Here is a 17386-nt window from a genome sequence, read left to right as displayed (position 1 = left end):
TTGTTGTGGTGACTGTGGCTCAATAGTCTGTGAATATGATGCTGGTAGTGAATACACAAAGAATACAGATGCATTTAGACAGAGCTGACCTCGAGGGCTAACAGCTGCTCAAACACAAGTGGAAAGTCCCCAAAAATAAAAAAATAAACGTACAATACAGCATATTGTCGCGTCTGAGTGCGCAGTTTGGCAAGTGATGCCAGTTCCTGATTGGCACGACCATATCAGAACCACTACAGTAGATGGAGATTGTTACTATGATTGAGTGGCGGATAAGGATTTTAGTAAACTCACTTAAACAAGTAGCTTTTTATAAACGGTATACAAGTGGAAGGATTTGTTTGCTGGTTTCTATGGTGATAAACATCAGCGTCAGCGACAGCGTCTGCACATGTTTTGTCCCTGGTCAGCACATGAAGATACTGCGCCCTCTAGTGTAGTCCGGAACTCTTATTCTGAAATGAGCAAACAAGTTTTCATCAGCTGTTTTGGTGCCAGTGTCCAGGACGTTTGTTTCCCATTGGCTTGTCTCAATCACATGCCTGTGTGGCCAATCATTGTAAGGTTTTGGTTACTGTGATCATTGGGCACGTGCTGTTTGTAGGTTAAGTGATTGGCTCTTCAATTTCTGGTCAGTGCAACAAATGGAAGAGGTAATCCATCCAGTTCTTTATGACACATCCATGGTGCAAACATGTGCTTTTGGACTTCACCCTCAGTCATAATTTATCTGTGTGTGTAATCCCCAGGGCTGGCCCATGTCATAAGCAAACTAAGCGGTTGCATAGGGCTACACTTGGAGGCCCCCATGTGCAAGAATGTATTGACATTTTTCTTTTCTGATTTTCTTTGCGTATTGTATGCAATAATGTGTTTTCTATGTGGAAGGTTTTTTTTCTTGTTGTTGGAGAGATGGTCTACTTGGTCGTTTGTGATTAAAGAGAGGATGGTACCAGAGAAATGATACTGGTCCTTTATGAGTGTCAGTCACGTCAAGGTTTAATTGACATAATTCATGTTTCCCACTCATTTTCTTTTTCCTCGCTTAAGAACATGTCCTTTCAATACAACACGTTACCCTTCTCAACCTTTACAGAAAAGCTGATGCAAAGTTGAGACTTCAGATGTGTCAGTGAAAACTTTAAGAAACCAGTTGTCTGTTTTAGATTTTCTTTCGTGTAAAAAATATCTGATCAAGACAGCGCAAACAAGACTAATTGATGGAAGAAGCCAATCCACCCTGTAAATCAGCAGGGATGTTCTTCTCAGGCAAGACTCCCATCCCCATTATCTACTCATTAACGTAGAGCTGGGCTTTTGCAAGAGAGCAAAAGCCCACCACAACGTGCTTACTGGATCTGCATTTCACAAGAAGGATCAACAAATTTGGCATACGTCGACTGCAGTCAACATATTTATTAATGATAAAAGCAGGAATGTACCAGGACCTTTAGGGCTTGTTTTGTGGTGGTTCTTCTCTACCATCTGTGTTTCGCAGTAACAGAAGACATTTTTTCTTGTGTATAGTGTTCAGATGTGTTATTATGGGCCTGGTTCTTCTCCTGCTCTGCTTCAGTGGATCCAGCGTCGAATGGCTGGGCTGAGAACATCCCTGAAAGGCTAGATGGACTGAATTACCCTGTGAGTCAATATATCTTTTAGTGCATAGTTTTTCTGCCACTTCATCTACATGACATGTTTTTTACACTATAAACTGTGTTCAACGAGGGGCTTCATTTTAAAAGGGTTGGTCGTGCACAAAATACTTGGAAATGTACCAGAATAGGAATGCCATAAATCTAGGCTTATTCATTTCAGAGTCTTTATTTTTCAGATAGAGGAACTGTCCGTATCATGATGGTGTCATAGTTTAATGTCTGCTTGTTGACATTTACTTTAATTCTTGAGCATCAATGTCCTAATGCTTCTGTGTTTCCTGGGTCTGTGTGACAAAATCTCACACGCATGCACACACATACACACACACACACACGCACACGCACACACGCACACACGCACTCACACAGGAGCCCACTTTTTCACCATGCTGTAAGAAGGAGCACCTCCCCTAGAGTTGCCACCATGTTCTCATAAATGCCACAAAAGGTATTGACTTCAAACTTTCTGCATAATAACATAAGAGTTGAACTGAAAATGCATATATGCTATATAACTCATCTTCTTCTACCTAAGGCCACGAGCAATCACCCCTCATATATACATATATTCATAAAGATTCTTTCAAACATAGGACACACACATGCTTGTTACGTGATACATGTCCATTCAGACCATGTATGTATGTAGAGAATGTACATCCACAGATTTATAGAACATTTACAGGTAAAGACACACATTTACACCAACAATGTATTGATCCTGTTCCACCGCACAAACATATGCATTAGAATATGAAGTCAGAGGAAATGCCCTCACAGCTGGACAGGTTACCCATGAGCGGTGATTGGATTGCCTGCCAAAGCTTTCGGCTGCTGACATTATGGTAAATATTCCCAGCATTCACCGTGGGAGAGCAGCAAACAACCAAAGCCACCATAACGGTTCCACATGTGCTCCAGCCCCCCACCCCCCATCTGGCCTCAGCACTACACTAAACAACAGTTACAGAGAACAAGTGACACAGAGAAAGTAAGAGTGATGAGAGCCACAGAGGGACAAAGAGAGAAAGACTGAGAGAGATGAGACAATAGGGAGGAAGAGTGAAGAGTGAGAGAGCAAACGAGAGACAGCGCACCAACCTCTGTCAGTGGGTGGGTGTCATTTTTTTGTACTCCGAGCAACACATCCGAGCTTCCCACCACCCCCTCCCACACCCCTGTTTGATTTCACAATCATCCTAATCATTTCATCCTGCCCCTATGACGGAAGCCCCTGCGCCACACTCTCGCTCTCTGCGTACGTGGGCCTGCTTTCAGTTAAGGGGGCCTGGAACCCGTCCAAGGGTTTTAAGGACAGGGTGGCCCTTCTTCAGGCTATGAAGGGCGGAGGCAGGGGAGGCTGCTAGCCGGGGCTAGCTGGGCTCTGCAGGGGCTGCCTGTGATCCGGGCTGTTAATCACTGGTCTCCTCAGGCGGATACTGAGCTCCGGTGGAGCTGTGAAGATGAATCACAAAGGAAATGGGTATTCGCACTGGTAGGAGAGAGGTGATACATAAAGAAACATAGGACAGGGGAGGGGGGAGTGTGTGACCATGAGTTTTTTTTTTCTTTTTTTCAAAAGACAGAAAAAAAGCTCAAATATGCCTAGTAACATGTGGAAGGACACTGTTTAAACTGAGCTAAATGACCCAGAAGAACCTTCTGGAAAGCAACACAATCCTCCTGCACATTTTCACCAGGCCATCCCATGTACAATATAGATATTGTTAACATAGGCTTACGTAATCATCTGCTGGCCCCAGGATTGTTCTGTTTTGCTGACCCATCGCATTTTGCCAAGTAAGGAAATCCTCATGTGACAAAGTTAGATAAATCCTTTTTCTACATTAAACTTGCCCATAAATCTTGATTTAAGGCAACTTTTCTACATCTCATAACTGAATCATTTGAGGAATTGTTTTACTTAATGTACTTAATGAAATGTAATGTACTTAATGAAACTGGTTGATTCTAGTTATAATTGTATAGTTTGTCTTCTGAAAATACTCGCTTTATGCACACTGCATATAAATCCTCAATATCATTTCCATGTTTCCTTAATATCAGCAAGACATTATGAGAGCAGGTAAACTGATTGGAAGAAAAGGAAACCAGAAGGTGAGAAATAATTCTGTGTCAGTGATTGTGCTTAGCCAAGAAACGGTCAAGAAAACACTGACCATACCTCTCCCATAAATCATATTTCACAAATCATTACACTTCATACATACAAATACATTTCATATAGGGGGGCAGTGGGTTGGGTAGAGGGTGTTAAATGTCACCATGGGTGTTCAGCTTGCCAACATGACCCTCTGAACCCCCTTGAAGGAGTTCAGGTCCTGCTACACATCTGGATGTTGGGTACATGTCACTGTGTGCAGCTCTTTCCAGAGCTCCCTGAGTACTCTTGTTCCTCAGGGGAACAGCAGTTACTCTTTGAGACAGAGCAGAGCTGCAGTCATAGTTGCCCCTTTGTTCCTCAACCACACTTGTAATCGGTGGGTAAAAAACCATCACACTGGAGGAGGTTTGCACCCGTGCTAGACCTCCCAGATTGATGTCGGAGCTCAGTCATAGAGGCTTCAATATGAGTATGGAAAGGTACGCAAGTCCTTAATTAATGTAAAAATAGCCAGACAAAGTCAAACCTTTTGACAAGTTAGCATACCCATAAAGTAGGTCAGAAAGTGTATTTTTATTAAAGGCACATTATGCAGGTTTTTTACCATTTTTGCCGTATGTTTTTGAGCGTGACTAGTTTTTATAGCATCCTCAAACCCATTTTGATGGCATCTGATCCCACCTGTTGTTCCCGCTAGCCACATAGGCTATTAACTAGTTTTGTGATCTGGGTCTGAAACACGGCGAAACGTCTCGGTTACTTCCGTAACCTCGGTTCCTTAAGCACGGAACAAGATATAACAACGGGACTTGACCTAGTGTCATGGACTGGTTCGAAGAACTTATTCATTCACGCCGCTAGGCGCCGTGCTCTGGCCCCTCCCCCACCGGAGCCTATAAAAACCACGGCGCGCTCCTCCATCATTCTTGGATAAAAATCTGAGCGTTGAAACACCCACCCAAAAGAAGAAAAAAACACTGTATCACGCAACTATTGTTATATCTTGTTCCGTGCTTAAGGAACCAAGGTTACGTAAGTAACCGAGACGTTCCTTATCGCAGGAAGCTGCGATATAACAACGGGACAGTTTCCATTATCGTGTGTAAATACAGTGATTGCCATATCACCCCAACTTTATTATGCTTTGCCCTCACAGAGGTTCATACAGCAGCTGGTGGTGAACGTTCATAGGGCCTTATTTGTGCTTGTGAACACTTACTAGCACTAGCGAGTATCTTATTCTAATCCTCCTCAGGCTCTGGCGGTACAGCATTGCTGGCCCGCAGAACGCCTTGCAAGAAACTAGGCTGCATCACATCTAACATATAGAACCTAATGAAAGTGTGGCGAAAGCTCCAGCTTGCTGCCTTGCATATATCTTCCACTGACACGTCTTTCAACAAGGCCCAGGAAGAGGAGACCCCCCGCGTCGAATGCGCCCGAAGCTTAGCGGGGGGGTCAAGAGACAAACCTGTATAAGACAACACTATAGCCTCCACTATCCACCGGGATAGGCTGGGTTTAGATAGAGGTCTGCCTTTTGCCTGCCCCCCGAAGCATACAAACAGCTGATCTGACCGTCGGAACGCTTTGGTGCGCTCTACGTAGCCACGAAGGGGGCGCACCAGGCACAATGTATTCAAGCGCTCCTCCTCTGCCGACGCAAACGGGGGAGGCGAGAACACTGCCAGCTCAATCACCTGATTGCGGAACGGGGTTGTTACCACCTTGGGTGTGTATGCAGCATTCGGTCTCATCACTACCTTGTCCCCAGCTATCGAGAACTGAAGGCACGATGGACTGACAGACAGGGCTTGCATGCCACTAACGCGTTTTGCTGACACCAATGCCAACAACAGCGCCGTTTTCAATGAAACATATTTTATGTCCGCTGTCTCCAGGGGCTCAAATGGAGGCTCTGTCAGCGCACGCAATACAATCAGTAAATCCCATGATGATATCAGGTGTCTGTCCGGCACTCTGAGACGTCTCACGCCTGCCATGAAGCGTGACGCTAACTGGTGACAGCCCGGGGATTAATTATTAATTCCTGCGGGGCAGGCGGAGATGGCTGCCAGGTAGACCTTGAGAGTGGAAGCCGCCTTCCCCTCATCAAATAACTGCTGGAGAAATTCTAGAATGACGCCTAGTGCGCAGTTGATAGGGTCCTGTTGACGCTCAACACACCACTGCTCGAACCTTTGCCACTTTCATACAGCGATACAGCGATCGGGTCGAAGCTGCCCGCGCACTCTATATCGTTGCCACCACCGAGTCAGACAAACCTGAGGCTAGGAGCTTGTGCCTTTCAGGTGCCAAACCCTGAGTCACCACAGCTCTGGCTGAGGATGCCAGATCGACCTGTGCGCCTGCGTTAGGAGATCCCTCCACAGAGGTAGTTCCCATGATGGCTGCACAGACATTCTGATTAGGTCCGCCAACCACGGGTGACTGGGCCAGTGGGGGGCCACTAATAATAATTCCTTGCCCTCCACCGATATTCTGCTTAACAGCGGTGGGAGAAGCGGGATCGGGGGAAAAGCATACAGACGCATGTTCGGCCACTGGTGGCTCAGCGCGTCCACGCCCAACGGGGGACTGTCACCCCCCAGTGAGAACCATAGGGGGCAACAGGTGTTCTCTCTGTTGGCAAACAGATCCACCTCCGCTCTGTAAAAGCGTTGCCATATCTGTTCTATTACCTGAGGGTGCAGAGCCCAGTCCGTCGCCCGAGGGTTGCCCCTCGATAGTAGGTCTGCTCCGTAGTTGAGCTTGCCTGGTATGTGTACCGCCCTGACTGAGGGAAAATGCGCCACTGCCCATAAGAGCAGGCGATTCGCCCATTGATACAGTGACTGAGAACGCACACCTCCCTGGCGGTTTATATATGCCATAGCGGAAGTGTTGTCTGTTCTCACTAGTATGTGATGACCATCTAATCTGAACACTGTTTGTAGCTCTAACACATTGATGTGTGACTTGGCTTGCTCTGCGGTCCAGAGGCCGTTCACTGATCTCCCTTAGCAGACCGCCCCCCACCCTGTTGTGGAGGCGTCTGTGGTCACCACAACGCGGTGCGTCACCACGCCCATCGAGCCTGCTGTGGCGAAGAACCGGGGTGATTTCCAGATCGCCAGCACCTTCATGCATCTAGCGTTCACTGTCAGCTTGCGGTACCTGTCTCTGGAGGAGCTGAGCTTCATGGAGAGGTACCATATTTGAAACGGCCGCATGCGTAATAGCCCTTGGGGTAACGCAACCGCGGCTGACGCCATCATCCCTAGTAGCCTTTGACAGCAGAGAGACGTCACCGTCCGCCCCTGCCTGAACTGGCGAGCGCATGATTGAATGGCCCTTATTCTTGCTGGGGACAGAGACACCTTCATTGAGGTGGAATCCAGTACCATGCCTAGAAACGGGGCGCGCTGTTGGGGGACCAACGCACTTTTTGCCCTGTTTATGACAAAGCCTAGTCGATGCAGGTGTGCCACCACTAGATGGCAGTCCTGCTCCACCGCTGACTTTGATCGTGCGCATATCAGCCAGTCATCTAAATAAGTGAGGATACGTATTCCTCGCTGCCTTAACGGAGCGACTGCTGCGTCCACGCATTTCGTGAACACCCTCGGGGCTAAAGACAGGCCGAACGGGAGGGCACGAAATTGGTATGCTGTTCCTTTGAACACGAACCTCAGAAACCTCTGGTGTCTGCGGCAAATCGGTATATGGAAATATGCATCCTTCAGATCTATCGAGACGAACCAATCGTTTGGCTGTATGCACTGAATGAGCTTTCGTGGAGTCAGCATTCTGAACTTCAACCTTTTTAATGCTTTGTTCAATGTGCGTAGATCTAGTATGGGTCGATAATTCCCATCCTTCTTTGGGATAAAAAAAAAAAATGTTTTGCAAACGCTGGGGCTGTGTTGCGGGGGGTTACACAAGCATGCCTTATGACTGGCCCCGAAGGGGCAGGGTGAATGGCATGAACCTTTGAATGTTGTGCTTGTTGGGATACTTTTACTGTGCTTGTCATGATCTGTGCATGAGAGTGACTCAAAGTTTTCCTCGGTGGCCAGGGATCCACCACTCTCCCCTCCGTGGACAAGGACCCTCTCTCAGGACGAAGGATTCTTGTTGTAGCCCCTGCCACGGCCACGCCGCCCCTGGTGGGAAGCGCCCTGTGCAGAGCGCGCTGGCTGTGGCTGTGCTTGCGCTTGCGGCTGCGCCGTGGGGCGGAACTGATGTCTGTTCCACCCTCGAGCTCCGGCTTGTATCTTTGCCGGAGGAGCGGGGGACTTAAACCCGCTCCTCTTCTGCCCAGCACTCGGGGTTCGCTGTCCCGATGCAAACTATGTGTCGGAGCTCCCTGAGCGAGGCATCCACGCCTGGAACGCCTCCTTGCTCTTCTGCTGTTCCACGAACTTAGCAGACATAGTCGCTACAGCCTCACCAAACGCGCCCTGGACACAGACTGGTGCGTCGGGAAGGGGCACCTTCTCACTGTCTGTCATCTTGGACAGAGTCAGCCACAACGACCGGTTGGTTGCCACGCTCGCTCCCATGACTCTCCCCAGAGCCTGGGAAGTGCACCGCGTCAGGCGCAGCGTGAGATCCGTAGCTCACCGGAGCTCTACTATGGTCTCGTTGCCCTCCCCCAGCGATGCTGCGAGCTCTGCCAGGAGATTAGCCTGATAGCGCTGTAACAGCGCGGCCGTGTTCGTAGAACACGCCGCCTGCCCAGCCGCTTAATAGGCTTTCTCCGCCAGCACCGCCTGATGCCTGGCCACCCCAGTAGGCAACTGGGGTCCATGACCGAGGCGCATCGTGGGGGTGGAAGGGGCTAGGTAGCCCGCAACCGCCTCCTCAACCGGAGGGAAAGTGAGGTAGCCAAACTCCTCTGCTTTGTCTACATTCATGTAGCACCCGAAGCCTGGTATTTTCATCTGTAGTAAGTACTGCTTACCATTGGCAACTACTACAGCAATTTTAATGATAAAATGTCTTTTGGTTGATTTTTGGTTAATATTTAAAAAACTAAATTTCATACTGTTTCACTATAATGCCAAATATCAGCCAAATGTCACCTGTAGTAAGTAGCTGCTTACCATTGGCACCCACTACAGCAATCACAATGAAAACATTTATTTTTATAGATTTTTGGTGAATATTTAAAAAACTCAATTTCATACTGTTTCACTATAATGCCAGATATCAGCCAAATGTCACCTGTAGTAATTATCTGCTTTCCATTGGCAACCACTATAGCAACCACAATGAAAAAATGTCTTTTAATTGATTTTTGGTGAATATCTAAAAAACTCAATTTCATTCTGTTTCACTATAATGCCAGATATCAGCAAAATTTCACCTGTAGTAATTATCTGCTTTCCATTGGCAACTACTACAGCAATCAGAATGAGAAAATGTCTTTTGGTTGATTTTTGGTTAAAGGTGCATTAAGGATTAATAGCTATTCGCTAAAGGTATGCTAGCAGCTAAAACTAACGAAATCTCTTGAAATGTGCTGACTTTGACATTATGACAAACTAATTACTCAACGACTGTCCTTACACAGTCAAACATCAATCATGTGCAACACAAGACTAAGCAAGACGGCAAATAAGCTACTTACTAGATCGGCAGAAGGTAATCAAAGTCAGGTCGGCGGGCATCGGCAGGCAAAACTACAGAAGGCAGTTATATGCCTATCGACCCTGCTATGCCATTGGCACGGACGCAATTCTCCATATTAAAAGTCATTGTAGCGCCCCAATTTTTTTTAAGCTGTTATTTTAAGGTTAAACTGCTTATCCTAACCCTAATCCTGAAGCATAATTGTTGCATATTGTGCCTTTAATATTTAAAAAACTCAATTTCATACTGTTTCACTATGATGGCAGATATCAGCCAAATTTCACCTGTAGTAAGTAGCTGCTTACCATTGGCAACTACTACAGCAATTTTAATGATAAAATGTCTTTTGGTTGATTTTTGGTTAATATTTAAAAAACTAAATTTCATACTGTTTCACTATGATGGCATATATCAGCCAAATTTCACCTGTAGTTAGTAGCTGCTTACCATTGGCAACTACTACAGCAATCAGAATGAAGAATATATTTTTATTGATTTTTGGTGAATATTTAAAAAACTAAATTTCATACTGTTTCACTATAATGCCAGATATCAGCCAAATTTCATCATTCAAATTTATATTGTTTCACTACGATGGCGGATATCAATAAAATGTCACCTGTACCCGCCTATTAATGGCAACTACTACATACAGCATTCCGAATGAGAAAATATCTATCGTTTGAGTTTTGGTGCATATTTTAAACATTTAAATGCATGCTGTTTCACTATGATGGCAGATATCAGGAAGATTTCACCTGTAGTATGTAGCTGCCTACCACTGGCAACTACTACAGCAATCAAAATGAGAACATGTATGCAATCAGAATGCAAACACGTCTTTCGAAAACGAATATCTGTCGAATATCGAACATCTGGCATTTACCCACTCACTAAAAAGCCTATGAGACAGGCAGAGTGTTTTCACTTCTTAAGTGCTGTAACCAGTATGTTGTGCACCTAAATACACACTTTCTCCTTCCTTCCCTTTTTTGACTATTTGGACATATACAAACTAAACTAATTATGTCAAATCTTCACATATACAATACCTAATCTTGACTTGACTGTGTAAAGCTGAAAATCTGTATGCATCATACAGAGCAGGATCCATTGTTTAATACATTCCAAACCACAGTATTTAACTACCTGCTTTCAGACACTGGAGCAATATTCTGCATAATAGTGCCACCTACTGACTCACACTTGTCATTGTTCAAGCTGTTAGTGTCTGACTGAAATGTCCATCTCCTCATGAGAGCTGGAATTGTTTTTTTAGGAAGCTACATTGTTGTTTTCCTTGGCTTTAGTTAATGTCAAAAGGTTTCTAATTCACCCAGCCCAGTGGTTTGCCATAACAAATGGAAAAGCAATGCCTGGGCTGAGAGTTACACAACTATGAATCCACTGGGGATGAGGTGTAGTTTGTTTTCACTTTAAACATGCAAAATAAATCAATGATTATGCATGAAGAGAAGAAAAGAGAAGAGAAGACAGATTCTTCTTTTGAAAAAATCTGATTTTCTTCTCCATGTGTATACTGGTTGTAAGGCTGGATTATTGTATAAAAGAAACAGAAAATAATCAGAATGTATTATGCCTGAACATTCAAAACATTTAACACAGAGGGGGTGGAATTGGGAATACTAGTGTCCAGGGGCTTCCTGTGAGGAGTGCTGGGCCTATTACTCTCATTAGACACTCATTACCATCAGCATTCCCCTGCATGTAATGTGTTCACTAATAGAAGTATAGTCCTTTGGGATTGCATATTGCATCCTTGAAAAACACTATACTTAGTTACATTAATCAGTCTTTCATGTGTAGCCTCAGAAATTAGGTGTTGCTAATTAGTATGCTGTGACTGAGAACCAATGTCAAGAGTAACCTTCACCTTCATTAGTTAATAAGTCCGATAGAAAAACAGTGGATGTTGAGATTTTGTGCTTCTATTTCAATACGTTCATGTTGTATACACCTCTGATCAAAGGGTTAACAATATGAGCCAATGGCACACCACAGAGTCATGGTCAATCTTCTTTTGGCTGGAATAGCTCACAACTCAAAGTGCATGCGTGTGTCTCTCTGTGTGTACATATGTTATTCTTTGGCCACAAATCATCACAAAAACATTGTAGTTCTGTCCGAAACCCTAGACCACAAAAACAACAACTTAAATGTTGCATCATTTTAATGTTTGGCTTAAGAAATACAGTGGGGAAAATAAGTATTTGACCCCCCTGCCGATTTTTTAAGTTTGGCCACTTGCAAAGAAAAGCGTGACTTATAATTGTAATAGTAGGTCTATTCTAACAATGAGAGACAGAATATCAACAAAAACATCCAGAAAACATATTGAATCTGCATTTTATAACAGTTATGAATTTATTTTCATTTGATCACGGCAAATAAGTATTTAAATCCCCTACCAAACAGCAAGAATTCTAGCTCCCACAGACCAGTTATGTGCCCACGAGACACACAGATTAGTCCTTATTAGGCATAAAGGCCCTTATACAGTACTCAAAACGGTCGTGTCGGATAGTTGGACAGTGGGCGGGCGGCCGGATAGTACGTACTAGTTAGCATTTGTGTCCCTTTATAGTACTCCAACGGCTGTGGGTGCTGAAAACAATTCTCTTACAGAACAGTAGGGGGAGTAACGGTTTAAGTGCCGAAAGACATTTTCGTGCGATGGAAATCGTTAGTTGGCTTTGCCTCTCCTCCACAACTTTTACTTACTTCCCTCTCACCAGCTGTCGCTACTGAAATGCAACAGGTGTCAGCAGACACACACCTTTCATGCTTTGTCTAATGTTTGATATACACCTGAAAGGGCAAACTTATCTCTTTCATGGTAGGTATTTTTTGTGGGAGAAATAGTTGCAATCTACAACAAAATGATATGCTTATCTTACACTATAGAAACTGTTAAAAAACGATTAAATTAAATGAATACGTTCTTATTTTCCTTGGTATTTTCGTCATATTCAGATTTGCAATGATTTCTGGGTAATTTTTGTAATCTCTATTTGATCATGTGACGAGACGATACGATATAGGCACAACATCTGAAAGACTGACAGTGTTGTACAAGTCCACACCTTTCATGAAATAGTTAAAAGTTCATACAAGTAAACATGAACTATAGTAATTATTTCCCCCAACGGCAGCGTGTCTCGAAGTGTGGTGGAAGCCCAACTTGTGGGTCGCAGAGACGTGACAGGTGGAGCACAATGAGAAGAGATTCAGGAGATTTTCCCGTTGCAATGCCTTCCTTTATATACAGTAGCCTAACTAGAATATCGCACTAAACAACCACACTCAAACAAAAGGAATATTGTAGGCCTATTGTTAGAACAATAGCAGGGCAGAGCACACGGATAATCCATATTCATCATCTTGGCAAATTGAGATACTGCGGCTGGCGCGATAAGCATTGAACATTCCATATTTGAAATATCTTTATAAGTATGCTAGTGAAGTCAACCTGTTGATAGTATTCCCAACTAATTTGTCCTTCGATCTATCACCGTGTTTGAAAGGTATTGGTTAGGTAATAGCCGAGTGACAGCTGTTTTCTTTCTGATTTGACAGTAGCCTATAGGATATACTTGTGTGTTTTAAGCAAATAAAATGTGTAGCAATGTTTACGAAGGGGCAACTGCTATCGTTAATTATACAGTAAATATGTTGTGAAATGAAAGGAAAACACATCACAGCGAGTGCAGTGCATCACAGCGAGTGTGAGCGAGTGCATGTAGTATATTGATGCCGGAGTTAAATAAAGGCAGGCTATTCATAAAATACGTCAATGTGTCAGTAGTATGAACAGTTGAGACATTGACTCCGTGGGGCTCAGGTCGTTTAGACAAATATTTGAATTGCTGTCGCTCGTGCTGGTTCTCTGGCAGTAGGCTACTTACTTTAGTTTCCGGAGTTGAGGTCGTATGGAAATTATGTCGTAGTGGGCCAATCACGGCCAAGGAGTATCCGTCGCCATGAGCGGACCGACATAATTTTTTGCAGGGACACGGAGAGCTGTCCGACGGCTCTGAAGAGCACGGAGAGGGCGTTTCAGCTACCTGAGAAGGCGTTCCAGCTACCTGAAGGCGTTCCTATGTGCCCAAAAACGTGTCGTACGGAGTACCATAAAAAAGCCTTAACAAGGTACACCTGATCTCAACTGCTGACGTGTATAAAAGAAACCTGTCTAAAGAATCATATTACACACCTTTAACCTCACCACCATGGGCAAGACCAAAGAGTTGTCCAAGGATGTCAGAGATAAGATTGTAGACCTGCACAAGGCTGGAAAGGGCTACAAAACCATCGGCAAGCAGCTGGGTGAGAAGCAGACAACTGTTGGTGTGATTATTAGCAAATGGAAACAACACCAAACAACTGTCAATGGCCCTCAGTCTGGGGCTCCATGAAAGATCTCACCTCGTGCAGTATCGGTGATCATCTGAAACGTGCGGTATAACACCAGAAGTACACAGGGGGGAGCTTGTGAATGAACTCAAGGCAGCTGGGACCCTGCAGTCACCAAGAAAACCATTGGCAACACATACGCCGTAATGGTTTGAAGTCCTGCAGTGCTCGCAAGGTCCCCCTGCTCAAGGAAGCACATGTACAGGGCCGTCTGATGTTTGCCAATGAACACTTGAATGATTCTAAGGAGGATTGGGAGAACGTGATGTGGTCAGATGAGACCAAAATCAAGCTCTTTGGCATCAACTCGACTTGCCACTTTGGAGCGTTTGCTGAATATGACCCCAAGAACACAATCCCCACGGTCAAGCATGGAGGTGGAAACATTATGATTTGGGGCTGTTTCTCTGCCAAGGGTATAGGATGACTCCACCGCATCAAGGGGACTATGGATGGGGCCATGTACCGTGGAATATTGGGCGTTCCCTCCCATTGAAAACGCAACCTTAAGGATTTGGAGAGGATCTGCAAAGAGGAGTGGATCAAAATCTCTCCTGAGATGTGTGTAAACCTGGTGACCAACTACAGTCTGTGCTTGCAAACAAGGGTTACTCCACCTCATACTAAGTCATGGGTTGCTAGGGGTTCAAATATTGATTTGCCGTGATCAAATGCAAATTAATTCATAACTGTTATGAAATGCAGTTTTCTGGATGTTTTTGTTGATATTATGTCTCTCACTGTTAAAATAGACCTACCATTACAATTATAGATCAAGCATTTCTTTGCAAGTGGCCAGGGGTTCAAATACTTATTTTCCCCACTGTTTATGGACCTTGCAGTTTATATAACTGATTATCACTACACCACACCCCAGTACTGATTATCCCTACACCACACCACACCACAGCACACCCAAGTACTGATTATCACTACACCACAGCACACCACAGCACACCACACCACACCACACCACAGCACACCCAAGTACTGATTATCACTACACCCCAGTACTGATTATCACTACACCCCAGTACTGATTATCACTACACCACACCCCAGTACTGATTATCACTACACCACACCACACCACACCACACCCAAGTACTGATTATCACCACACCACACCACACCACACCACACCACTCCACATCACACCCCAGTACTGATTATCACTACACCACACCCCAGTACTGATTAACACTACACCACACCACACCACACCCAAGTACTGATTATCACCACACCAAACCCAAGTACTGATTATCACTACACCACACCCCAGTACTGATTAACACTACACCACACCACACCACACAAACCCAAGTACTGATTATCACCACACCACACCACACCACACCACACCACACCCAAGTACTGATTATCACTACACCCCAGTACTGATTATCACTACACCCCAGTACTGATTATCATCGCACCACACCCCAGTACTGATTATCACTACACCCCAGTACTGATTATCATCGCACCACACCCCAGTACTGATTATCACTACACCCCAGTACTGATTATCACTACACCCCAGTACTGATTATCATCGCACCACACCCCAGTACTGATTATCACTACACCCCAGTACTGATTATCACTACACCCCAGTACTGATTATCACTACACCCCAGTACTGATTATCATCGCACCACACCCCAGTACTGATTATCACTACACCCCAGTACTGATTATCACTACACCCCAGTACTGATTATCACTACACCACACCCCAGTACTGATTATCATCGCACCACACCCCAGTACTGATTATCACTACATCTAACCCTAGTGAACGTTTTAGGCAGCTATGGCTCTCACAGCCAGTGCACACACAAAAACAGTCACGTCAAAGGACGCCATTTTATTTCCTCTGTCACAAGCACCAGAAGCCTTTTCACTTTTTTCATTCCATGACTTTTTCCAAAGTGCCAGAAGACATATTGATGTGGACATCAATCCCCCAAAGGCCTCTGTAAGGCAGGCTTGTTGAACTGAGCTAAATCAGAGTCTTGTATTCCTTCATCAGTCTTTTCACTAAGAATTATTCCTGAATGTGGGAGGCATAAAGAAAATAATTAAAGATGTCTATTGGAACCTTAAGTAGATTCAGCATCTCACAATTGTAGGCTTAACTGTCAAGACACTAAAATTAACCACTTGACTCCACAGGATGAATGATGTAAATACAAGTTTGTGGAACATCACACTGAATGTAGTCTAAAATACCTGCTGACTGCTGAACTCACTCTGACCATTTTTGAAGCAGTACTAATTACTAATGTAATTAGATCTGCTGTTTGGTATTTGTTTGCTTTGAAGCAACACTACAAAGAAAATTAGTCTACTAGATTTGACTCTGATCAAATTTACATTTTAAAGCGTAGATCTGTTGGTCTTAGTTTTTTTTACCTTAAAAAAAAAAACATTTTTTTCTAATTCTGTGATGATTAATTAACGGGTATCAGTAACTTAGTGTATGGCTATATAATTCAGCCACTGATTTACTGAGTATTAAGGTGCCCAATAAGAAGTTAGATTATTGATTAAAACAAATATATTTTTTGCAAATAAACTAATTGCAGTCTGTCCTAGATTATCATTTCAAGGCCTTGAAAGTAGTGTTTATAGTAGCTTGAGTAGTTCCAACAAATTGTGGACACTTGCTTTCGTTATGTGCTGCTTATGGGTCAGCTGTGCATCACGGGCCTGTGTACTAACACAACGTAGCATTTAGCACAATTTAGCAACCACATTTTCTTATGTGATACTTTCATATGTTTTTGATATCCTCTGAGGTTTCCTTTTTACACGCATTTCATTTTATTTGTTAATTTAAGGTGGTTCATTTCTGTCTAATGGAAAGAATACGGAGCATTCAGTGCATCGTATGTTTTGGTCAGTAGACACGGTCATGTCTCACTTAACATGTGCCACTTAGCATTCTCCATCTGAATCATATCCTTATACTCTTTAGTTACTGTCCTACATGTGAGGATAGCTGGTCATGTTTCAAATTCAGTTTCATGAATTAACAGTTGCAATTATGCCACTGATGCTGTGTGACTATGTAAGAGTGGCATAACACATTAAACTGTAACTATGACTTATTCATTTTTATGCAGTCACATCAGTCTGGTCTAATTACAACAGAATCGGGAATAATCCACATGTCAATTTGTTTAAAGAAATTACTCTAAAACGCCTTTTACAGTCATTGATGACTCTACACTTATATACTTTTTAAGACTTATTGGATTGTTGACCATTCCACTGTTGTATTGTTTTGTGTTGTGTTGTATATTTGAGTAATATGTGTAAGCACAGTGAGAGCCACTGCACCAAGACAAATTCCTTGTTTGTGCAAACTAACTTGGCCAATAAAAGATGATTCTGATTTAAAGTTAGGTTTAGCTTTTTACAGTCATTGGTTTAAAGTTTATGAAATAAATCATATTATTAGTGGATTTAAAACATATTTCAGGGAACGCTGATTTGCTCTTGCTCACCTTAAAGATAGAGG

This window comes from Sprattus sprattus (genome assembly GCF_963457725.1).
Source record: "Sprattus sprattus genome assembly, chromosome: 18".
NCBI lineage: Eukaryota > Metazoa > Chordata > Actinopteri > Clupeiformes > Clupeidae > Sprattus > Sprattus sprattus.
This window is presented reverse-complemented; position numbering follows the sequence as displayed.